Source organism: Dasypus novemcinctus, chromosome 24 (genome assembly GCF_030445035.2).
Source record: "Dasypus novemcinctus isolate mDasNov1 chromosome 24, mDasNov1.1.hap2, whole genome shotgun sequence".
Lineage (NCBI taxonomy): Eukaryota > Metazoa > Chordata > Mammalia > Cingulata > Dasypodidae > Dasypus > Dasypus novemcinctus.
The window spans coordinates 18,469,909-18,494,332 of NC_080696.1; the positions used below are offsets into that span (position 1 = coordinate 18,469,909).

The 24,424-nt window shown below is 48.4% G+C and overlaps 1 protein-coding gene and 1 non-coding gene across 5 annotated transcripts in view; both read left to right on the plus strand.

Moving 5' to 3' along the window:
- Positions 1-24,424, plus strand: part of RIN2 (Ras and Rab interactor 2) — a 225,361-nt gene that overhangs the window by 121,253 nt on the left and 79,684 nt on the right. The gene's annotated exons all lie outside the window — the stretch shown is intronic.
- LOC111764868 (U6 spliceosomal RNA) lies at positions 8,167-8,270 on the plus strand. The gene has a single exon (XR_002797367.1). It is a non-coding gene; the product is annotated as a U6 spliceosomal RNA (small nuclear RNA).

The window sequence follows — 24,424 nt, forward strand, 5'->3', positions numbered from 1 at the left end:
CTTCTTGAATCCCCCAGTCCTCCCCAAGCCACCCCCATCCCCACCCCTTCTAGGCACCCAAATTCCTCTCCAAACTGCTCCCCCTCCATCCCTTTCCTATGTCCACTTCCGTATTCATTCTTGCATTTGTGGGTATTGTGGATTGCGCCCGCCATCCCTCTACACCACCCCTGGAAAGGGCTTGTGTGTGTTTATGTGTTTCCCAAGCTGGCCCACTGATCTCCATTACCTGTCCGAGGGCTCTGGATCAAGCCCACACTCTTCACCTTGACACTGAAGGGCTTCCAGGCTGTACTTCTGCTTTTGTCCCTCTGGTCACCCTGGCCTGCCGTTGCACCACCGTTGCTCGTGTTCTCCTAGCCTGCCTTGAAGCCCTACATTTATTCTCCGTGTACTCCCCCTCGCCCCCAGACCCCTCACTCTCCTTCCAGGCTGCCTTTAGCCCCCACTTTATCCACTGATAACCGAGCTCAAGCAGGAAGAGCTGGCATCTTCCTTGACTTTCATCTGAAGATAAAAATCGTGGCGGAAGTGTCACTTGGGAAGGCCCAGTTGTAGTCCCAGTGCTTAAGTCAACTTCCATTCATTACTTGAGCTCTGCCTGGAGGCATTTGCTCTGCCCTTTGTTGTTAGGGCCCATCTAGAAAAAGATGGCAGAAGAGGACCGGAACAAAGTGCCCCCACTCAGCAATTCTGGTTTCCTATGGAGATGCTTTTGGCTTCCTGGGCCACCTGCCCTCACCTGCTTAAACAAGCCATGGAGGCCCCTCAGCCTGAGGACCTGCCCCCTGGCCTCCCTCTCCCTCAGGGACAGGGCGATGGTTGATTTTAACTGATGGGGAAGAAAATATGCTTAGACCACATGGACCTTCTTTTCCTGTGCCTCTAGATCCCCCAGTCAAGGCAGGGGGCAGTACCCAGACCTGGGCTACCAGACCAACTGGGCGTTGAGGCACCCAGCTCCATTTTAGAGATGGTTTGGATGACAAAGAGCATCATGTTTGCCTAGGAGAAACAGAGCCTGTAATGGTACCTCAGAGAAGCCGTGGAGATGCCCTCTGTGAAGAACAGAAGCATTAATAGTTTTGAAGAGACCCAACCACTAAAACTTGGTCCTTCAAAATGGATGGCCAGGGGGTGGCCATTCACTTGCCCTCAACTGAGTTCCTTTCAGTGTCCATCTTGCCTTGGCATTTGATTGAGAAAGTACCTGGTTTTAAAAAATTTGGGTTGCAGGCAAATTTGCAGTCATCCAGAAACTGGCCCAGCTGCACATCTTGGGTCTCTGTATTCCCAGCATTTGCGTTTTTCTGATTTTCCTGGTATGGAAATTCTTCTCTTTGCGTATAGATGGCTAACAATAAGCGTGATGATTGCTCAACAGTGGGCAGAGATGCCAGGGACGTGGGAATTAGTGGATAGCAACCGACTCACATGTTAGCCTGTCATCCCACTGCCTTGCTCCTGAGCAGAGCCTTCCGTGGGAGCTGTGGCTCCCTACAAGGCCTGCCAGTGAGAGTTCATGCCCCAGGTCTGCCAATAGACCTAACGTGTGAAATGTCCAGGGAGGCAGCTCCAGATAGCAGTGAGGAAACGGCCAAACGGCTTGCAGTGGAAGCAATGTACTATTAGATTTAGTCCGAGTCATCGATAACTGCTGATAACTGGTGGTTTGGCGCTGTGGGTACCCCCAGAAAACCATGTTCTTAAACTTAATCCATTCCGTTTGAGGAGGTCACTGCAGCTAAGGTGTGGCGCAGCTCAATCAGGAGGGTCTAAATCCTATTTCTGGAGTCCTTTATAAGCTGAATGAAATTCAGACAGATAAAAACGCCTGAGGGAACAGTCAGAAGCTGAGTCAGTGGACCACGGAAGAGAACAAAAAGGCCAGGGGAGGCTGCTGTGGTCACTCTCATGTGATGGAGGAGCCCAGGACCGAGGATCCCGGGCAGCCAGACCCAGGATGCCATAGGCTTCTGGTGGAAACGCCACCTGTTCGCTGCCTTGATTTGGGCTCTCTCTTACCCTCAAAATTGTGTGCAAATAAATTCCCCTCGTTTAACCTGAAATATTGTGTATTTGCTTGAGACACCTAGGAAATTAAATAATAGCTTATAATATCGCAAAGCATAGTTTACTTGGCATTGTTGGTATTGGGGTGTGTCTTTTGTGTTCCATTAATACATTCTTCCCAGACACTTACACCTGGAGTGGCCTTAGAGTAACTCTGTCCAATAGAAATACAGTGTAGATCACTATTTTAAATGTTCTTAGTCTCCACATTTAAAAAGTGGGAAAACACCAGGTGAAAGTAATTTTCTTAGAAGATTTATTTTATTTATTTCCAACTCCCCACCCCCTTGTTGTTTGCACTTGCTACATCTGTTCATCTTCATAGTTTCTTTAGGAGGCACCAGTAACTGAACCCAGGACCTCCGATGTGGGAGGGAGGTGCTTAATCAGATTACTTGAACTCCTTCATTCCCTGCTTTTGTTGTGTCTCTCATTATCTTTTTCTTCTGTGTTTCTTGTTGCGTCATCTTTTTGCATCAGTTTGCTGCACCTGCCCATCCTGTCAGCTGGCTGTCTTGCTGGTCTTCTTTAGGAGGCACTGGGAACCTCTGCTTCCTGCTTTGTTGTATCTCTCATTATGTTTTCCTTCTTGTGTCTCTTGTTGCATCATGTTGTTGTGTCAGCTTGCCATGTCATCGTGCCAGCTTGCTGGTTTTTTTAGGAGGCACAAGGAACTCAACCACAGACCTCCTGTGTGGTAGGTGGGAGCTCAATTGCTTGAGCCACATCTACTTCCCCAGGTGGAAGTAAATTTAACAATATGTTTTATTTAATCATTATAGCTAAAATATTATTTTGTCAACATGAAATCAGTATAAAAATAACTTCAGTGCAGTTTACATTCTTTTTGTGTACTAAGTCTTCAAAATCCAGTGTGTGTTTTACACTTACAGAGTATCTCAATGCACACCAGCCACGTTTCAAGTGCTCAGCAGTTCCATGTGGCTGGTGCTGCCACTAGGCTTAAAATTTCCAGATGGGGAGTGTCTCACTTTCCTAGGGCTGCCTTAAGAAAGTACCTCAAACATGGTGACGTCAAAAAACATCAATCTATTGCTTCACCGTTCTGGAGGCTAAAAGTCCAAATGTCAGCAGAGCTGTGCTCCCTGTAATGGAAAAGCCTGTGACAGTTTGAAGTTCTTCTGTGAATCCCCAAAAAAGAAAACTATGTTCTTGAATTAATCCATTCCTGTGTGGGGCCCTTTTGATTGGACTACGTCAGTGTGGTGTGACTCAGGCTGAGTCTCCACCCTCTTTCCCGGAGCTTTATGTAAACAGAGACACACAGAGACCCAGAGGAAGGAAGCTGCCTTCCTTATCCTGCCACGTGAGAGAGGACTCAGGGATCGCCAGCAGCCAAAGCTGACGCTCGAAGCCCCCAAGAGGCCGGGCCCACAGAGCCGCTCAGAGCTGAAGAGATGAGACCTATGCCTGATCACGGCAGCTGGGCTCCACGGTGAGCCCAGAGGGGAGAGCAGGGACCTCCACAGAGATCAGCCACCATTGTCACTGCAGAGCAGGACGCCAGGATCACCACAACTGACTTCGGTGAGAAAACATCTGATGGTGTTTTGGTTTGGATGTTTCATGGCCTCAGAACTTTTACCCCAAATAAAACCCCCATTATAAAAGCCAACCTGGGAAGCGGACTTGGCCCAGTGGATAGGGCATCTGTCTCCCACATGGGAGGTCCGCGGTTCAAACCCCAGGCCTCCTTGACCCGTGTGCAGCTGAACCACGCACAGTGCTGATGCATGCAAGGAGTGCCGTGCCACGCAGGGGTGTCCCCCGCATAGGGGAGCCCTGCGCGCAAGGAGTGCGCCCCGTAAGGAGAACCGCCCAGTGCGAAAGAAAGTGCAGCCTGTACAAGAATGGCGCCACGCACATGGAGAGCTGACACAGCAAGATGACGCAACAAAAAGAGACACAGATTACCATGACGCTGACAACAGAAGTGGACAAAAGAAGAACGTGCAGCAAATGGACACAGGGAACAGACAACTGGGGTGGGGAGGGGGGAAGGGGAGAGAAATAAATAAAAAATAAATCTTTAAAAAAAAAAACTTTAAAAATAAATAACAGCCAACCCATTTCTGGTACTTTGCATTGGAGCCCTGTGGCCACCTAAGCCATCTTCCTTGCCTCTTGCAGCTTCTGGTGGTGGCAGCAATCTTGGTGTGCCACTGCCTCCATCTTCACCTGGCCACATTCTCTCCTCCTGTCCTCATCTATCTGTTTATCTATCTTTTTTTTTTAAATTTTTTAATTGTCTTTTTTTTAAAGATACATACATAGATCACAAAAAAATGTTACCTTAAAAAATATAAGAGGTTTCCATATACCCCCCCACCCTACCCCACTCCTCCCACATCATCAACCTCTTTTATCATTGTGGCACATTCATTGCATTTGGTGAATACATTTTGGAGCACTGCTGCACCACACGGATTATATTTTACATTATAGTTTACACTCTCCCCCAGTCCATTCAGTGGGTTATGGCAGGATTTATAATGTCCAGCATCTGTCCCTGCAATATCATTTAGGACAACTCCAAGTCCCAAAAATGCACCCCCCCATCACATCTCTTCTTCCCTCTCCCTGCCCTCAGCAACTACGGTGGCCACTGTCTCCACATTAATGATACAATTTCTTCCATTGCTAGAGTCACAATAATAGTTCTATAGTAGAATACCAGTAAGTCCACTCTAATCCATATTTTATTCCTCCATCCTGTGGACCCTGCGATAGTGATGTCCACTCCACCTCTAAATCGAGAGGGCACTTAGATCCCGCATGGCTGATGGATGTGATTCTCCTATTTGCAGTTGTAGGCATTCTTGGTTCCCTGGTGTGGTGGTTGACCATCTTCACCTCCCTGTTAGCTGACCGGGGTAAGTCCAATGAACCGTAAGTCCAATGAACAGGTGTTAAAACTGCTGAGGCTCAGGGCCCACTGTCACATGGACAGTTCAGAGATTCAGGTCTCCTGAGTATACACCAACCATATCACCAACCACAGGTTCAGTAAAAGTGACAAAAGAGGCATGTGTAGAAAGGTCACATCTGAGTCCAACTCCATCATACTCAGGAGCACAAATTGCAAAGTTGGGCCCTCTGACAAGGCACCGAACTCCAGAGCCATCTGCCATGATCGTAGAACCTGTGTGTCTGTCTATCCCTCAGGAGCACCAGTACCTGGGATTGTATCTACTTTGACTGTCTCTGGAATCCTGCTGAGATGTGTGTAAGCACGACCCCTCCGATGACCTCCCAACTCATGTTGAAGTCTCTTAGGCATATAAACTCAGTTGTCTTTAACTTGATTTCACCTTCCAAAAAAAAGGTAATAGATAAAAGGCAACTTAAGTTATAGGAGCATTATTTTAAAAAGTTCTGTCCAGGCACATATATCTCATTTAAAATTGTTCAGAAAAATACACAAATGAGCACAGATTGGTTAAATGACATGGCCAAGGTCGGTTTTGCTTCATCTTAACTAATCACATCTTCCAAGACCCTATTTCCACATAAGGTCACATTCAAGGACCAGGGCTTAGGATGAATATATTTTGGGGGACACAGTCCAGTCCACAGCAGGGAAACTGAGGCATGGGGATGTGGAAGTACCAGGGCTGGTAAGTCTTTAGCAGGGATGGGAATGGGCCTGGGCTGATGTCCTGGTGAACATTTCTGATGTGGCACTCTCAGACCCCTGGCCTCCAAATGCTGTCCCCCCTTATGCCCTGAGGCAGTTTGAAATTCTTTATGAATTCCAAAAAGAGATATTGATTATGTTTGTATACTGGTCTGTTCCTCTGGACATGATATCCTTTGACCGATTTAGATTGAAAGGTTTAATGTTTAGTTGATTAAATCAGGTTTAGGGCTTTGATCTGACCTTGTCATTAGGGCGTGCAGGGTTGACTCCCCGCCCCCTTGGTGGGCTGTAGAAACAGACATTCAATCAAGAAGGCAGAAGAAGAAATACGCAGAGGAATAGAGAGAGCTTCACAGACATGGAGGAAGAACTTTGATCCTGCGGCCCCAGGAAGGGAGATAAGCCATTCGCCTGATAGTCCACAGCTGCCCTTGTGAAGAGACCAGGGCAGCTGAGCCTGGAAAGAAATGAGCCCCAGAGGAAGAGAGATGAGCCCTGAGCCAGCCTACAGCAGAGACTGGAAGAAGCTGGGTCCACGGAGCCTTAGGAGAAAGACGAAGGCTGAACCCTCGCAGACAATGCCCGCCATCTTGCTCCAACAAATTTGGTGAGAAAGTTCCTCTTATGGTATCTTGAGTTGGACTCTTTAGGGCCTTGTAACTGTAAGCTTTTACCCCAAATGAATACCCTTTATAAAAACCAACAGATCTGTGGTACTTTGCATCAGCACCCCTTTGGCTGACTAGTACACCCTCATTCTCCGGAGCCCTCTCCCAGGAAACTCCACCTGGAGAGGTTAAGGGGCAGCGGCTGCTCTGGTAGAGCCGCTGGCTCTTTTCTACATGCACATGCATGTCTCCTGCCATCTGCCCCAGCCACCTCCAGGACCCAGGTCACCTCCCCCGGGTGTGACTTTCTAGGAATGCTATGAGTTTACTGGCCAGCGATGCCTGCAAGTGTTTCTAAACAGCAGTGGACTTGATGGTTTCAAAGGACAGTTTGTCCAGCACATTCAGATACTAAATGCTGCCTGTTGGGCCTCAACTCATTCTCACACACTCCACAGAATGTTCTCTGTGACCACACGTTGCTCTAGCCCAACTTGTAGCTCTGAGTTTTCACAGTTGGGAGGATGCCAAGGAGGGAGCTGCAGTTTTTGTTTGTTTTTTTTTTTAATTTATTTTTTATTTCTTTTTCCTCCTACCCCTCCATTGTTTTGTACTAGCTTTCTGCTCTCTCTGTCTTCTTTTTTTAGGAGGCACTGGGACCCAAACCCAGAACCTGGGAGGTGCCCAGTCACTTGAGCCACATCCACTCCCTGCTTGTTGTGTCTCTCATTGTGTTTCCTCGTTGCATCATCTTGTGTCAGTTCACCATGCCAGCCTATCATGTCAGCTTACTGGCATGCTCGTTTTCTTTAACGAGGCACCAGAACCAAACCTGGGACCTCCGCGGTGGTAGGCTGGCACCCAACTGCTTGTGCCACATCCGCTTCCTGGGAGCTGCAGTTTTGAAGGATTAAATGTCAGTGGGGGCAAGTGGACTTGGCCCAGTGGATAGGGTGTCCGTCTCCCAGATGGGAGGTCCGCGGTTCAAACCCCAGGCCTCCTTGACCCGTGTGGAGCTGGCCCATGCACAGTGCTGATGTGCGCAAGGAGTGCCGTGCCACGCAGGGGTGTCTCCCGCATAGGGGAGCCCCATGTGCAAGGAGTGCCCCCCAAAGGGAAAGCTGCCCAGCGCGAAAGAAAGTGCAGCCTGACCAAGAATGGCGCTGCTCACACGGAGAGCTGATGCAGCAAGATGACACAACAAAAAGAAACACAGATTCCTGTGCCGCTGACAACAACAGAAGCGGACAAAAAGAACAACACGCTGCAAATGGACACAGAGAACAGACACCTAGGGCGGGGGGGGTGGGGGAGGGGGGAGAAGGGGGGAGAAATAAATGAAGATAAATCTTTAAAAAGCAAAAATGTCAATGGGGAAGCAGCTGTGGCTCAATTGACTGGGCTCCCATCTGCCATATGGGAGGCCTTGGATTCGCATCCCAGGCTCTCCTTGTGAAGGCAAGCTGGCCCAAGCCCGCAGAGAGCTGATGGCCCATGCCTGTGGAGAGCTGGCATAGCAAGATGATGCAACAAAAGGGAGACAAGCAGACACAGAAAAAAGCACAGTGAATGGACACAGAGAACAGACAATAAGCAAGCCGGGGGCGGGCGGCGGGGAGAGTGGACAAGGATAAAAAAAGTATAATTTTCAAAAACTTAAAGCATAACGCTCATATAAATATAGAATGAATGTATGTCACAGCTTTATTCAACCCATTCACGGAACCAATAAATTGGTAAAGCACTTTGACAACGTATTTGCTGTCAACTTGAAAAGGCATACCCTAATAAGTTTGCTGAGTTAAAATCAAAACTGGCTAACATGTGCTTGCTTCAGCAGCACATATACTGAAACCGGAACGATGCAGAGAGGATTAGTATGTCCCTTGTGCAAATTCATGAAGTGTTAAAAAAAAAACAAAACTGGTTAACGTCCTACAAGGCAATAAAATTGTAACCTTTGGGGTTATTTTTTCATCTGAACAGAAATGTACAGGCTAACTTTTAACCTCACAGTGTCCTAGCGCTTAGAAGCATCTGGCATAGTCAAACACAGGTACGCTCCCATAGACAATTTAAATAATGCTCAGGTGAGCTTGCTAAACAATGTCCCAGTATAGCATTGAAAGGGTATACTCGGAAAACAAAAAAACCATCCCTTGTCAATTTTTTAACTTTCTGATAAAAAAAAAAAAACCTCTTTGGTGAAAGGGGAAATACAAATGGAAATTATAGAATATCTCAAAAATAATGATTAAACACACATTAGAATCAATGATACAGAGTTCACAGGAGAGGAAGATTCATAGCACTAAAGACTTAGAAAAGACACACACCACCCACCTTTTTGCTTTATTTCTGAGTTTTAAGTAGTTTTTTAACAGTTAACACTGAAATGGTTTATTCCCCGCCTCTTCTACAATCCTCTCCTTCCTTTTCCCCCAACCAGGAATTTTGTCCTAAAAGATCAGTTGTCATCAGTGAGGTTATAGAACATTGAAAAAGTTTGTTCTGAGTTGATGGATTTAAGTTGTATTAGAGGAGGAACTTTCTGTTCAATGAGGAATCACGGATATGTTAATAGAGTTAATTTCTAGCTGTTTTTCATAATGTAAAAATCTCGTGATGAATTTGTGGCTATTTCTCTGTTCCTCAAACTCAGATGCAAGAGGCTTACAATTCCTTGTACACACAGCTGTCACCGTTAGGCTCACTGGACAGAGGTGAAATGGATGGAGACTAGTTTCCTTTACCTCTCTTTACCTATCTTTATATGGTAAGCAGAAAACTACTTCTACAGCAAAATCTGAAGCTCTCTTAGTTATCTAACCATCACCCCAAATCTTAGTGACTTATAACAACAAATGTTTATGACTCACAGTTGCTGTGGGTCAGAAACCTGGGCACAGCTTAAATGGGTGCCTCTGGCCCGAGGTCTTTATGAGATTGTGCTCGAGCTGTCAGCCAGGGCTGTGGTCTCATCTGATGGCTTGATGGGGGGCGTGTACTTCAAAGTCCACCTGGCAGCTTCAGTCCCCTCCACATGATCCTCTCTGCAGGACACAGCAGCTGGCTTCTCCCAGAGTGAAGGGCATGGAAGAGCATGAGCGAAGAAGGAAGCCACAGACTGTTTTAATGTATCTTCTAAACTGTATGTGGAAATGACAAACTCTTCCAAGTGACAAGGCCTGAGCGTAGAGGCTGCCTCCACATTAAATCAGCAGAATCAGCACCACCACAGTCTTTTATAGCGTGGTCTTGAAGTGATAGCTCATCACTTTGCCATTTTCTATTTGCCGGAAGCCAGTTAATAAATCCAACTCACACTAAAGGGGAGATTGCACAGTGAGGGGAGCACTGGAATGCAGGATTCTTTGGGGGCCAAATTAGAGGCCTAAGCATAGAAAACCTCACAAACTGAAATACCTATGTGGCCAGACAGGTGGGACTGGTAGGGAGCTGTGACAAGCTGGAGCATGCACGCTCTGTCCATCCAGGAGAGGGATGCTACAAACTCAGTCCAACCACTGGATGCCAGACAAGAATGAATGCAGATCTTCTGATTTTCCAAGAGACCAGAAATCCAGAATTTTATGAAAAATAATCTCGATGTATAAAACACTGTGAGAATCCAAATAGATCCTTCTGAGACTGACCTTAGCCTGTGGGCTGTCAGTCTGAGCGCCTAGCCAGTACCTTGAGAGAGGGGCCAGCTGGGAGGGAAACCCGTCTCTTAACCCTTTGATGGTCAGGAGGGGAGGGGGATGGCCAAGGGAGGCTGAAGCCCCAGCTTCTTTTTCTCTTGGGTGCCTTTTGTTCAGCAGTCAAAGGGTGTGGGAGCCAAAGCCCAGAGCCCATGAGTCCTAGCCAAGCCTGGGACACAAAGCAAACTGTGAATGGGCTGAGGTAGGGAGAGGGGCAACAAGTTTCTCCGGATCCCAGATAGTGCCTGGGTCCCAGGCCAAGGTCACCAGAGCATGTAGGGAACATGACCCACCTTAAGTCAAGAGGGCCCTTCCTCCTATTTGCAGGAATAGCTTCTCATTTCTACGAATAGGATACCTAGAGCCCACTATATCACATGGAAAGATGTCAAGAGAGGAGCTGCAGGTTCTTCTTTCTCCTCTCTCCTTGCGTTCTACAAAGTAGGATGGCCCACCCAAAAGTGCCTTTCCTTCCTGCATGTAATTCTAATTGGAGCGTCATCGCGGTTAGTTAGTAGCACTAACTGACAGAGAATGAGAATGTACTATCAGTCATTCACAGTTTAGTATGAACTAGGGTTTTCTGCACCAGTGGGTGAAAACAGCCGAGAGAGGAAATGAGAGTTCATGTGTGCTGAGACAGGCAGAATGGGAAAAGGTAACTGGGATCTCTGAGATGGGATGGGCATCAAAGGAACAGCAGCTCACCCCCGACTGGGGAGTGAGCAGGAGGGAGAGGCTACCAGGAAGTGGTAGGGATGAAGATTCAGAAAAAGTATGCCTTCTGGACATTCTCCAAACACCACTGAACCTGGCTCTGCAGGGGCCGTCTGTTTAGCAGACATCTTCCCCTGTCTTGTCCCTTACCACCGGGCAGGAGAGGTGTGTTTAAGATCGTCCCTCTCTTCAGTGAGATGGACCTGGTCTTTATCCCCATCCCATGGTATATTGTGACTTTGGAGACACTATCTCAGTTCTTTGGGCCTCAGTTTCCTTGCCTTGAAGTTGCAGATAAATATGCGTCCTTCCCTCAGAAGCCTGCTGTTACAAGAATTCAATGGTATCACCCCTAAAAAGGACTCACCTAGCGCCTGGTGCATAATAGTGGCTCAGTAAACATTGGTCACTGCAGGCAAGCCAGGTGCGCCAGGTGATTGCAGGGTCCTGTGTGCAGGACTGTGCGGAGAGCTGAGGGCCCGAGTTCCTGCTGAGAACATGGGCTGATTCAGTACCGGGACCTTCGGTTTCTCTGCCCAGGACTTGACTCACCTGCAGCCAGGTAAGCTGAGCTCAGGTCGAAGAAAGGTGTTGCCCGCAGCACCAGGGCTTGCTGCCTTGAGTGTTGCCAGAGACCTGGGTGCATATAGTGATACTTCCCATGCACACACGTACATTCCCATTTCCTCATCTGTTAAGCAAGGGGGCTCCCCTGGGAGGATTTCCACCGCCCACCCCAACTTCTCAGTTGATGCCCTGTGGGTACTTGTTAAAAATGTCAATTCCTAGGTACCCTCTCAAACCCCCTGAATTGGAATCTCGAAGGAAGGCTTATGGAAGCCTTAGTGTGAACAGTTACCACCCCCCCAGGTGATTCCCATCCTTGGAGAGGTGAGGGAAACCCTGGATTCAAGTGTCTTAGGTCCCTTCGAAGTCAAAAGCCTGCGCCTCTGTCTCTGCATGTACGTGCATATTAGGGAGAAATTGCTGCTAGAAATGGGGAGCCCAGACAGCAGCTCACACATCAGAGCTCCTTAGCAATCCAGACCACTGCTTCTCAAACGCGGTACCTTTTCCCAGCATCAGCATCCCCTGGGAACGATTTGAAGTGCGAATTCTTGGATTCCACCAGACCTAGGGAATCAGAACCTCTGGGGGAGGGACCTGGCACTCTGTGTTCTTACAAACCCTCTGAGGCTCTCTCCAAAGCAACTGCACACACACCTTTGGAGACCCTCAAAAGCAGGGTGACTCAGCAGCCCAGAACCTTGTAGCGTCCAGAAGCAAAACTGCCCTCCCAAACCTTGGGCACCGCCCACCCCATTTATCCACAGGTGCTCATGTCCAACACGCTATGATTTGGGGCTGAGGGTCCTCGCTTCCTCAGGTAAAAATGAATGCTTTAGCCATTAGCCAGAGGAACAAAAGCACAAACAGAAGCAACTTGGCCTTTGCTAAATGCTTGGTTTGTAGGGGAAGACTACTGTTTGGGTATCACTTTATTTGTACCGTCCAGCCTTCCTCCTTATTTGACTACTTTTTCACATTTATTTTTAATTTAACTAACGCTGTTCCAGGCATTCTTATATGCATTTTTAAAACATGAACTCTTTTTAAATCCTTAGACTATTATTCCCCACGTACAGATGAGGAGACTGAGCCATGAAAAGGCTAACTTTCCAGGGTCAAACAACTCGTAAGTTCTGTGGTGGTTCCGTGATGGCTGTGCCTGAATTTGGAAGGAATTGCGTGGGAAAGGGACCTAGCACTCCTCATACTACTTCCCTTGGGGCCTTGAGATATGCTGCACTAGGTGGTTTGTCCAGCTCCGAAGTGAAATACGGCGCAGCCTCCTTTCTGCCACTTGTCATGCCATGGTCTCTTGTGTGTGAGGCTCACTCATCCAGATGTGAGCCTCTCTCTAGTTTCCTTCTTCTTCTCTTCCCCCAGCTTGGCCTCCATTGGCCACTTATTGTGATCCAGGGACAGTTTGAGATAGTTTTATAAATCCCCAACAGAGAAAGGTTATATTTGTTATCTAATCTCTTCATCTCAGTGTGATACCCTTTGTCTTAAATTCAGCTGAGGGACCTTTGACTGGACTACCTGTTAAGATTGCTTTGAGGGCTCTTTTGATTCGCGCTTGGTCAGCAGGGCATGGCTCAGGTTGAGTCCCCACGCCCTTGGTGGGTCTGATGTAAACAGACACACAGACAGACTGATGTGTGGTAGGAAGAGAGAGCTCTGCCCTTTTTTTTTTCATTCTGCCCTGTGACAGAAAGGAGAAGGTTCAACAGCTAAAGCCCCAGGGACAGATGGACCATTTTGCATCATAGCTTACAGCTGACTTTGGGAAAAGAGCCGCGACTGATGTAGGAGGCCTGGAGAGCAGCAAGCTCTGTGCCAGGAGAGAGGGGACTCCCCTTCAGCCGAAGCCTTAAGAGGAAGAGAAAGCCCTGAGGGGAGGGCAGAGTCCAGCCCGAGATCAGCAGCCATTTGTTTCAACACCTGGTACCCGACTTTGGTGAAGGCAACCTTTGAGTTGGATTTTTTTATGTCTTTTTAACTGTTAGCTTTTACCCCCAGTAAATCCCTTTATAAAAGCCAACAGATTTCTGCTGCTCTGTATTGCAGCCCTTTGGCAGACTAATACAGATCCCATTCGGATTGCCACCTCTCAGAATTTCGTCCCTCATCGTGGGTATTGTTTATCTTGAAGACACAAGGAACATCTTTCATCTCGATTAGATTTATTGGCTTGTTGCCGCCAAAGGGAGCACATGCCAGAGGAACAGAGAGGCTGTCTCAGTCAAAGGGGGTTGGGAGGGGCTTGTTAGAGTGTTTGGTCTTGTGCTGGGCAATCAGAAGGAAAGTAGGGTTGCAGATTGAGCAAATAAAATGCAGGAACCCAGCTACATTTGAATGTCAGATAAAGAGTATACCTGTGTCCTATACAATATGAGGTCATACTTATGCTAAAACAGTGATCCATTGCTTATCTAAAACTCAGGCATCACTGGGTATCCTGGATTTTATCTGGCAACCCTAAAGGAGAATTTAGGTGTTGCAGAAGGGGGGTCCATGCTGTGATTGTGTAGTTTATAGTTGTTATCAAGATGGCGGGAGGAATAAAGGGAGCTGGAGGTGCCATTGGTTAGGAAGCTGCTGTCACCCATGGTTGCCAGAAGAGGGGGCCGTTTAGCTACTTTTGTGGTTTGCGTCTCCGTCCTGTTTTGAAGTAGCCCCTCGTGGCTTGTTCGGTGGGAATTTGTATCCCGCGTGCATTGTTTACACCTGCCTTGTGTAGGTTCAGCTGGGAACGTGCCAGAGGCAGTTTTCACTTTCTCATTCTACGTTCAAGTTCTGGGCTCGTCTCGGAGTCTCCCTGGATGCTGGTCTCTTCAGGATGCAGGGGTGGGGGGGGGGAGCTGGTGTAGCTTGGGGGTGAGCGCTGCTGCCCCTGTGCCAGGTCCTGGGTTCAATCCCCGGTATCTCCTTAAAAAAGGTGGGGGCATGGGGGGCTCTCTGGGTTGTCTCAGAATGGCCAGTTCACTTAGCCCCGAGGTGGTTCTCAGGGGAGGTGGGGGACAGCGGGCAATTTTGCCCCCAGGAGACATTTTGGCTGTAACAACTGGGGATATGGGGTGGGGTGGGGAGGTGGGGAGGCAGGCTACTGGCCTCCAGCGGGTCGAGGCCAGAGATGCTCCCTCAAGGGAGAATTATCTGGCCCCAAGGGTCAGCTGTGCTGAGATTGAGAAACTCCCACCTGGACTGAGGAGCAGGAAATACCCCTTGTCTGAGGTTTCTCTTGCTGTCACTGGGGCAAGCCTCCCAGAAGTGAAGGAGTCAGAAGCAGGAAAAGGGCGCGCATGTACATAGCAGTCACCGTGCTGCAGGCTTCTTGAAGGTAGAGATTGTGTCTCCCTGGGCTTGTCTCACCTGGGCCCACCTTAGTACCTGGCCTGTAAGAGCAGGTGTTCAACCAGTGTACCGAAAGGATGAATGAACACTGTAGCATACGCATATGCATTCCTTCATTCTACCAGTGTTTATCCAGCATCTACAATGGCAGGGCCAGTGCCGGGCCCCGAGTGGTGGGTGGTGGACAAGGTCATCCAGTGGGGACAGCAGATAATCAGAGCAACCCAAGCTCGGAAGGATGGAGAGGAGGGGTAGGGCTACCTGTGGGGGCAACCCTGGAAGACTTCTCTGAAGAAGAGACATTGAATTTTAGCTGAACTCTGCAGCCCAAGAAAGAGACCAGGAGAAGGGCATGCGCAGTTGAAGGATCAGCATGTGCAAAGGCCCGGGAGCCAGGTCTGAGGCTGGGAGAGAAGAACGCAGCCACGAGAGTAACAGACAGCAGAGGGGACGGCAGAGGGGACGGGGGTGACTGGCAGGAAGGAAGCTGGGAGGGGGGCCTGGTGCGGGCTGGGCGAGGACTCAGAATTCCATCCTCAGTGCAGTCGGAGGTCAGGGAGGGCTGGGGTAGGGGAGTGAGATGCTTTGCCCTGGGTGCAGCCCCCGAGAAGCTCACCTGGCACTAGCATCGCATCCATCAACCAGGGACATCGGCCTGTGGTCCAGACCTCCTGGAATCTGTGCCATGTGCACATGCCAAGCAGCGCTCTCCAAAAACGTCCCCTCTTCGCCGCTCTTTAAACTCCTCCCTGAGTCTCCGGGTCACCTTTGATTTCCTCTGTCCCCTGCCTCCCCACCCCTTTGCATCTTTATTAGACACCCATCTTGGCCTGTCTGCAGCCTCTCGCTTTGTATTTATCTTCTTGCCCCTTATTCAGATTCTGCACAGCGAAGCGTGAGCTGACTCAGTGCCCACACATTGGAAGGCAAGAGAGGGATGGACTGAGTGGATTGTACGAGGCAGGGACTGTTGAACACGGGAGTCCCTGTGGAAGATGGACTGTGGCTAACAGAACACATATGAGACCGTACTCCCATGAACTATAACAAATATATGATACTAATACAGGGCGTTACTAACTGAGTGGGCTGGGGGAAGATACACCAAGTGTAAGAGATGAGCTATCGTTAATAGTGATATTTTGACGGTGCTCTCGCAGAGTTTCTAACAAATGTTTCACAGCAGTGCAGGGTGTGGGGGGGCGGTGTGTGGGTATGATGTTACGTGTGGTTTTGTAAGTTCACAACTTTTACTATACACTTCCTATGTTCAATAAAAATTTTTTTAAATAAAAAAAGGAGTGGGATGAAACCCCAAGCTCTTGTCATTTGTTTTAAAGTGTGTAACACACTTTTTGAAATAACCCCTCTACCCAAAATACGTGGCGTGGACTGGAGGGGAGCAGGAGTGCTGATGAGACCCTTAGGGAGAGGGTCAGCAAACTGACCCATTGGCCAGATCAGCCTGGGCACCTCTTTGTAAGTAAATAAAGTTGCTTTGGAGCACAGCCATGTCTGTTCATTTATGTATATCCACGGCTACTTCTGTATCACCCCAGCAGAGTTGCAGAAAAGCTCATATGCTCCACAAAGCCTAAAATGTTTTCTACCTGGTCGTTTATAGAAAAAGTTTGCCAAGCCCTAACAGGAGATAATTAAGTTTTGCCACTGTGTTCTCAAAAGCAAATGAATCCTTTTACAAATGAATCCGAAGATGCCCAGGGTCATTAATCTGTCTGAGGACCCCAGAAACTAAGTGGCAGAGCTGAGATGCAGAGACTGATCCATTCTTTCCTCAACCATGCTCCCTGCCTCATATAGATTGTCAGAAATAGCTAGAATGACTACAGCAGACGTCAAATCTCAGGTGCCTCCAGGGGCCAGGTGAAGAATATAAAGCCAACTCAGGTGAAGGTAATCGACATTTGGCTTCAGCATTTGGAGGACAATAGGGAATGGTGGAGACTGGCAAACTTAAGTGCTGAAGATGGCAACATCGCCACAATAGCTCTGTGTTTCTAGTTTTCAAGAAGGTAAAAAACTGGATGGGGGTATGTGTGTAAATCTCCTGGTTTGCGTGTGAAATAATTTAACCATAAAGAACAGGATAAGCCCATGTGAGACCAGCTGGAGAAAACAGAGTTGTCCTGCAGGTCCCAGGGTGTGACCTTTTATGTATGATAGAGATATCAGAGTGACATCAAAGACTTCCTCTGGGAAGGGTGGATCTCTAAGGAGGGGAACAGTATCTTTGGATAGAGCAGCTGGGGTAGTTGCCCTGGGCTCTCACCAAAAGAAACTTCCGTAACAGCTGCCAGCCTGGCTTCCGGTCAAGCCTTTGACTAGACTTGGAGAGCACCCACATACTCCACTTATCACTGAAGGGAAGGAAGTCCAAGGAGCCGAAGAGGATGCAGAGATGCAGGAAAGCAGAGCTGGGATGGGAAGAGTTCAGGGGTGTGTTCTGGGAGAAGCTGAGGGACTCAGAGAAAGCTGGTAAATTTATTCCATGGGTTTTCCAGGGTTTTCCATGCTGATCTTTTCAAATGTAATAATTTACTTTTAGCTCATCAATGATATGTGTACCCCACCTTGGGAAATACTGGGGGGAAAGGTCATGGATTCTTCTTTTAGGAGGTGTCAGGAATTGGACCCAGGACCTTAGACATGGGGAACAGGTGCTCAACCACTGAGCTACACCTGTTGCCTGGTCATGGATTTCCCCCACCCCCCAAATGGCTCCCTCATCTGTCTGCTCATTGTATCTGCTTGTTGTCTGCTCATTGTCTACTTGTCTTCTTTAGGAGGCACCAGGAACCGAACCTGGCGCCTCCCACGTAGGACGTGGGTGCCCAACTGCTTGAGCCACATCTCTGCCCCAGTCATTGAGTTTTAAGTGGCAGAACCCTGGCTTCCAAGCCGCGCTGCACCATTGCCAGCTGTGTGACATTGGGCACACTCTCAGAGCCTCAGTTCCAAGCTGGCCCATGTCCCCATCTGTAGAGTGGGATTGATGGACGTGCCTGTCCTCTTGCATCAGGACAGCGTAGGACTAAATGAGATGGCAGGTGGAGACGCTGCCTGGCACAGCAGCAGCCACTCAGTAAGGGGTAGCTATTGTTGGCTGGAGCGGGTTAACAAAATGTATTTCTTTACCTTTCGTGCAACATGTGCTTCAAGTTTAAAAACTCAAAGCTTTTCTGAATCAAACTTGAGGCAGAAATTACAGCCAGCAGCAGAATTTAGTGTCCCCATTTCTATTCATTTCAGAGAGATTTGTGGATATTTGTTGCATACTGTATTAGTCAGGGTTCTCTAGGGAAATGGTACTGACAGAAGTTATCTGTAAATAGTATGAGATTTTATAAAATTATCATGTGCAACTTTGGGCAGGCTGTGAATTCCAATGGAGGTCCTAGATTAGTTTCCCAGGAAACACTGAACTAGAGATGGGAATTCTCTTGCTGAGTGCTGGAATCACTTCTCCTTTTAAGGTCTTCAGCTGATTGGATGAGACCCACTCATTGCTAGAGGTAATCTCAGTTGATTGCAGATGTAATCAACCATAGATGCAATCAACTCACTGATGATTAAAGTCTAGGAAATGTCCTCACATTACAAGTAGCCCAGTGCTTGCTTGATGAAGTAACTGGACACATAACCTGCCTGAGTCAATTAGCCTAACCATCACAAATATCTACTATTTGGAAGGCAATGGACTTAGGGTGTGCTGTGCATGTTGGAAAAAATTCTCATAAGGAAAGGCATGCTTGCTCTGGAGTTGCTAGTCTACTCAGGGACATAAGTAGAATTTGCCTGTCCCTAGAAATGCCCAGTTTTATAATCTCATCCTTGGACCCCTCCCTCAACCACTCCTACTCCTACCACTCACCCCCACACTCTCTTTTCTCCAAGACCAGATTAAATACCTCTAGTTTCTCAAATATTGAAAACTATTTGACCCACCACTACCACTAATGTGTAATTAAAAAGGAATTTTTCCTTTTCCCAAGTGACAAAAAAATGAATGGTGGGCTAAAGTTGAAATTGTTTCTTTCTGGAACGTTTTGACAGCCAAGTGCTGGGGAAATGCATTAAAAATGAACATTTTAGTGCATGTGTGGGCTTCCATTGGTTAGTGCCCCAAGCACGTGCTTGGCCAGCCCCAGCTACCGCCGACTTCCGTTTGAGTTCGTATGTCTTCCGTGTGCTGATTGCTTTCCTTAGTGAGTTCCCTTTCACCCTCCCAACAAGGTGGCCTCACCTAGTTTACAGGTGAGGCTCAGGGAGGTTAGGATCTTGGCCCCAGGTTGTAAGAGCCGGAGCTGGTCTTCAAACAGGGTGCGTGGTCCAGGGCTACCCCGACGCTGCCGGGTCTCCAGGAGGCAGCCGTGGCTGGTGGCCCCTGCAGTGGGGGCGCCCCCAGGGACAGTGAGCAGCTGCCGGGGAGGGTCTGAGCGGGGCGTGGTCAGCGGGCTGGGCAAGCAGGCAGGGGCGCAGTCTTCCTCCCGCAGCTGGCCACGCTTCCTCCTCTGGCTTGAGTTTCAAGAGTACATGGATGCAAATTTTCAGGAGGAGGAACCCAGCCCAGTGAACTTTCCAAAGGATTGATTTCCCCACAGGAAGAATGAACACAGTGAACTTAGTTCCCGGGTGCGTGATTTCCAAGCTGGTGTATAGTATTTTAGAAGCTTTTTATTTTCAGGGGTGTATGTGTGTGCTTTTTATTGACATAATTTCAAATTTACAGAATAGTTGCAAGAATAATATGAGACGCGTATATATATACACATTACCCAGATAGTTCACAATTTTCTTTATCATTTTTCCTCTTACTGCACACATACAATTGTATATTATATATAAGTAATCTATAAATATACAAATGTTGTTTTTCTCTGTTCTTACATATGTAATATATTTTGCCAAACCTTTTGCAAATACATTGGAGACATTGTGCCCGTTGACCTCTAAAATCCTAGGAACAGGGACGTTTTCCTTACATAACTACTGTAAATTATCAAAACCAAGAAATCAAACATTGATATAATACCGTATCTAACCCACAGTTTGTCTTCAAAGTTTAATTGCCAGGAAGCGGACTTGGCCCAGTGGTTAGGGCATCCGTTTACCACATGGGAGGTCCGCGGTTCAAACCCCAGGCCTCCTTGACCCGTGTGGAGCTGGCCCATGCGCAGTGCTGATGCGCACAAGGAGTGCCCTGCCACACGGGAGTGTCCCCCGCGTAGGGGAGCCCCACGCGCAAGGAGTGCACCCCGTAAGGAGAGCCGCCCAGTGCGAAAGAATGTGCAGCTTGCCTAAGAATGGTGCTGCACACACTGAGAGCTGAAACAAGATGATGCAACAAAAGAAACACAGATTCCTGTGCCGCTGACAACAACAGAAGCGGACAAAGAAGAACACGCAGCAAATTGACACAGAGAACAGACAACTAGGGCGGGGAGGAAGGGGAGAGAAATAAATAAATAAATAAATCTTTTTTTTTTTTAAAGCTTAATTGCCCTGTAATGTCCTTGTAGCCGTTTTTCTCCCAGTCCTACTTCCAACCTAGTTTCAGCTACTGCATTTAGTTGCCGTGATTCTTTAGTCTCCAGATGGTATCGTTTTATTCATTTCATTTTACTCCATGTTTAAATTTTGTCAAAATATAAACTGCATGCAGAAAATGCTCAAATCAGTATCCAGCTTGATGAATTTTCAGAGTCAACAGACCTGTGTGACCAGCACCCGGTAGTTTTAAATGATGTGAAGAAATAGGCGATTCTGCGATGGGAGCCCAGCGTGGAGGTGTGCAGGCGGCTGTGGCCTTGGACCCAGGTCAAGTGCGTGACTCTGGATTTGGTTGAGGGACCTGGAGGATTTCCTTTTAGCTCCGTTTTTACTTCCTTGCCCCGCAGATTCCCGTGGCACCGTGCCCCTATTTCAGAGTGTGCACTCAATGTGCCTTGATAACTGGGCTAAGCTGAATGTTATAAGCAGCTCTCTGAAACTCCAGCCCTCATGCCACGAGTCTTCCTCAAGGACTGATAGCTGGATCTAGACAAAAATCATCTGACCACAGACGAGGTTTGCGTCTGAACCAAAATGCTCTCCCCTAAAGTGGAGTGGGGATTTTACAGGCATCTGTCACAGACAGGGAAGAACAGAGCGCGGGGCCTCAGCCCAGGCCTCGCAGCTCCGGGACCGAACGCACGTCTCCTGGCTGCTTCTGTTGTTCCAGAACTTTCTCCAGGGTTGTCTCAGCCTAGCCTCCTGATTCCGAGAGGCTTGTCCAGCCTTCTCTCGACTCGTCCTTCCTAAGCCTCTTTTTGCTTGATCAGCAAGCCTGTATTCCCCACCCTGAGTATTTGAAGTCATGAGGAAATAGAAGGTGAAGAGGTGTGTGGAAGGCGTGGTGGAGGGGCTGCAGTTTTGCCCTGGCGTCAGCTGCAGGGGGGTTGCTTCTCTTCACAGCTGGGGGCCCTCTTGAGCTGACCCTTACCTTCCTGGGGGATCCCAGAGTTCAGAAGCTGGTGCTTGGTTATTATTAGAGACGATTTCCTCCAAAGGAGATATCCGTCAACATATATTTATTAAAAAAAAACAATCTATGCTACCCTGTTCCCGACATCTCTGGCTTTTTTTGAAGGAGCACTTTCTTATTTCTCTTGCTCTGAATAAGATAAACCTTCTCTGATTAAGGCGGCACATCCACCCGCAGGCAGGCAGGGGCTGGGTGGGTGCCCTGGGGTGGACAGATGCACTCTCGGGCTGAAGAGGAACCTGAGTCTCTCTTGGGAAGTACAAATCCTGTTTGCTGGCAGGAGGAGACTGCTGGCTTTAATAATAGCACAATCAGTCAACGATTCAGTGGGGGGTGGGGCGGGCTGTGTAGCTCAGTGGTCGAGCCTGCTTCACATGGATGAAGTCCAGGGTTCAATCCCCGGAACTTCCTAAAAAAATTTTTTTTAAAACCCACCAGGGCTTTCCTGAGATGGGCCCACGGCAGATGAGTTGGGCTGAGCAGGTGACAACGGGCAGTGTTCCTACTGCTTTGGCCAAGCACTGGACACTTGTTATTTATCTGTCTGTTCTCCCCAAACACTCAAGCCTTTGTCGGGGCAGGTGCAATATCCCACACCTCTTGTGGTGTCCACTAAGCCCATGTACACAAAGGTAGCAGGTCTCTAATACAGTTAACTGGATGACTCGCATATCAAATTTGCATATCTAAGCAGGCTGTGCTTTGCCATCCTTGGGGTTCTCTGACTTCCCCAATATGCCCTTCCCCGTCATTGGAAGGACTTTGAGATTTGCATGCAGCAATCCCCGTTCCCTTACTTGCAGCTGGGCAGCTCAATCACATTCGTGAGTTCAAGTGTTAATCGCATGATCCCAAGGGTTCCTGTAGCAAATGCACATCCAGGGCCTACTCTGTGGCCACTTGGCGAGACACGGGAGCGACGTGTGGCCTTGTGTTCAGGGCCCTCCCCCTCCAGAGTGGGCTCTGTCAGCAGCATCCTCAACCCCCAGCTACTTAGGAATGCAGCCGCTCGGCCCCACCCCAGACCTGCAGGGTCAGAATCTGCCTTTTAACAAGATGCCCAGGCATTCCTGTGACCCTCCAAGCATGAGCAGCCCTCTTCTGCTGACTCTTGAGTCTGTCTGCTTAATGCTTCATGACAAAGAGGGTGCAGACTTCGCCCTCAAACTTGTTTTCTTTGTGTCAGGAGAACCAAGGCCAGCCTGGCTCTGGAACACTCTGCCCAATTCCAGTCACCACAACCTCGGCAAAGTAGAGTGGCAAGGGTAGCTCTAGGAACCCAATATGCCATTTCCTCGGAGACCTGGGAGGGAAGCAGCCAGAGCTGCCAGGAAAGGCCCTGCGGGGTGGGCAGCATCTGGCTGGTAGGGGAAAGAAAAGCACAGGCAGGGCTCTGCAGAAGCAGCCTTGGAGTCACAGGGTATTTGGGGGTGATTGCAGGAGGCTCAGGTAGGGGAGCAGGGCAGTGAGACCCAGAAGGAAAGACAGCCAGTACAAGGCAGGGGGCAGCTGGAGCTCAGTCGTGCTGGGACCCCAGGAGAGTGTGAGGAGCACAGAGTTGCCCCATGCAAGGGCAAGGAAACTGGCCAGGGCTGGGGACGTTGAAGCCCCTGCACTCCAGCCTGCTTGAGCTCATGCCCTGCCGGGAGCGTCTGCCCTGGAGCAGAGACTTCCAGAAGCTGGCCGTAGAGAGCCTGGATAGCTTAAGGGACAGCGACTTCCGAGGTGCGGGCAGTGCATTATCAGCACCTGCTACACGGAGCCTGGCTGAAATCATAGCCCCGGGAAGCCTGCAAAGCTCAGGTTCCCCATGAGGAACGAACCCTTTGCGTTTCCCTAAGTTTCGGAGTGTGGGTGATTCATTCCCTCAGCCTTACAGTCATCTTCACAAGATTGCAAATGACTGAGCTTCACATTTTCTTAAAAGTCAAATTCCCTTTTCAGAAGCCCTCTGCCTTCTTCCTTCCCTAAATCAAATATATGCACCCCCGGGGCATGGTTATTATAGTCACCGCACAGAATTTTTTTTTTTAATGTCCTCTTCCAAAATTTTCATTTTGACTTCGCAGGTTAGAAGTCGATGCCGCTTCTCCAGCACCACTGCCTTTGCATCCCAAATGCCTTCTTTTCTGTGCATTTTTTTTTTTTAAACCAAAATTCCAAAGACAGCAGTTACTGTCCCCAAGAGCCACGTCAGCGTCTCCCTAGGTCAGCATCTCCTTTAGAGTTCCTGCGGAGTCCTGGTCCCCAGAAGTAGTCACTAAGATCCCGCAGGTCACGAGGTCCTGGGCACCCTCAGGTCCCTTCCCAGAGACCCACCCTGGGCATCGGCTTCTTAAGGAGAAGTCTGCAGTGACCTCATTTCATCAGGCGTTCAGCCTCGTGCCGTCGGCTGTTTCCGATGCCATTGGACCAGTAGTCTCAATCTCACCCGTTCCGTCTGCACTGCTGGGGTTGGGTGGCAAACACCTGGGGAAATGCTACTTTAAGCGCCTGCCCCGGCTCTCTCTCAGTCATGTAGAGTCACTAGGTGTTTGGAGTGGGTTGTGGGGAAGCAGAGGGGCACAAGGAAAATGGGAGCTCAGCTTTTACTCAGTTGTTTTTTCTTTTAACTAGGAAAAAAAAGTGAAAACCTCTGGGCCCAGAACTGATGTTTTGGAATGAGGTTTAGTGGAAGGAATGACTTCTATTGCAGAAGGAAGTCAACCTCTGGTGTGTAATTAAGCAGATTTGTTTTTAAAAAAAAGAAATGTTGGGCTGGATAAGACAGATCCAAAGGGGCAAAGTTCCTGCCTTGAGACCTGGAGAACAAGGGGTGAGGGCTGTAACTCACCAGGTCAGCTTTTTTTATTTTCCTTTGTCTCGAACACGACCTGCACCAGCCAAGTGATTTATTGCTGGCACTTCCATAGGGCAATTTTTTTTTTCAAAGAAACCTTAGATTACATAATTGTTACATCAAAAATATAGGGGTTCCCATATGTCCCACCCCCTCCCTCCACTTTCCCCCATTAACAGCATCTTTCATTAGTGTGATACCTTTGTTACAGTTGATGAACACATCGAAGCATTGCTTCTAACTGTAGACTATAGTTTACGTTATAGTTTACGCTTTGCCCGCCCAATTTTATAGGTTGTGACAAAATGTATAATGACCTGTATCCATCATTGCTGTGTCCTACAGGACAATTCCAAC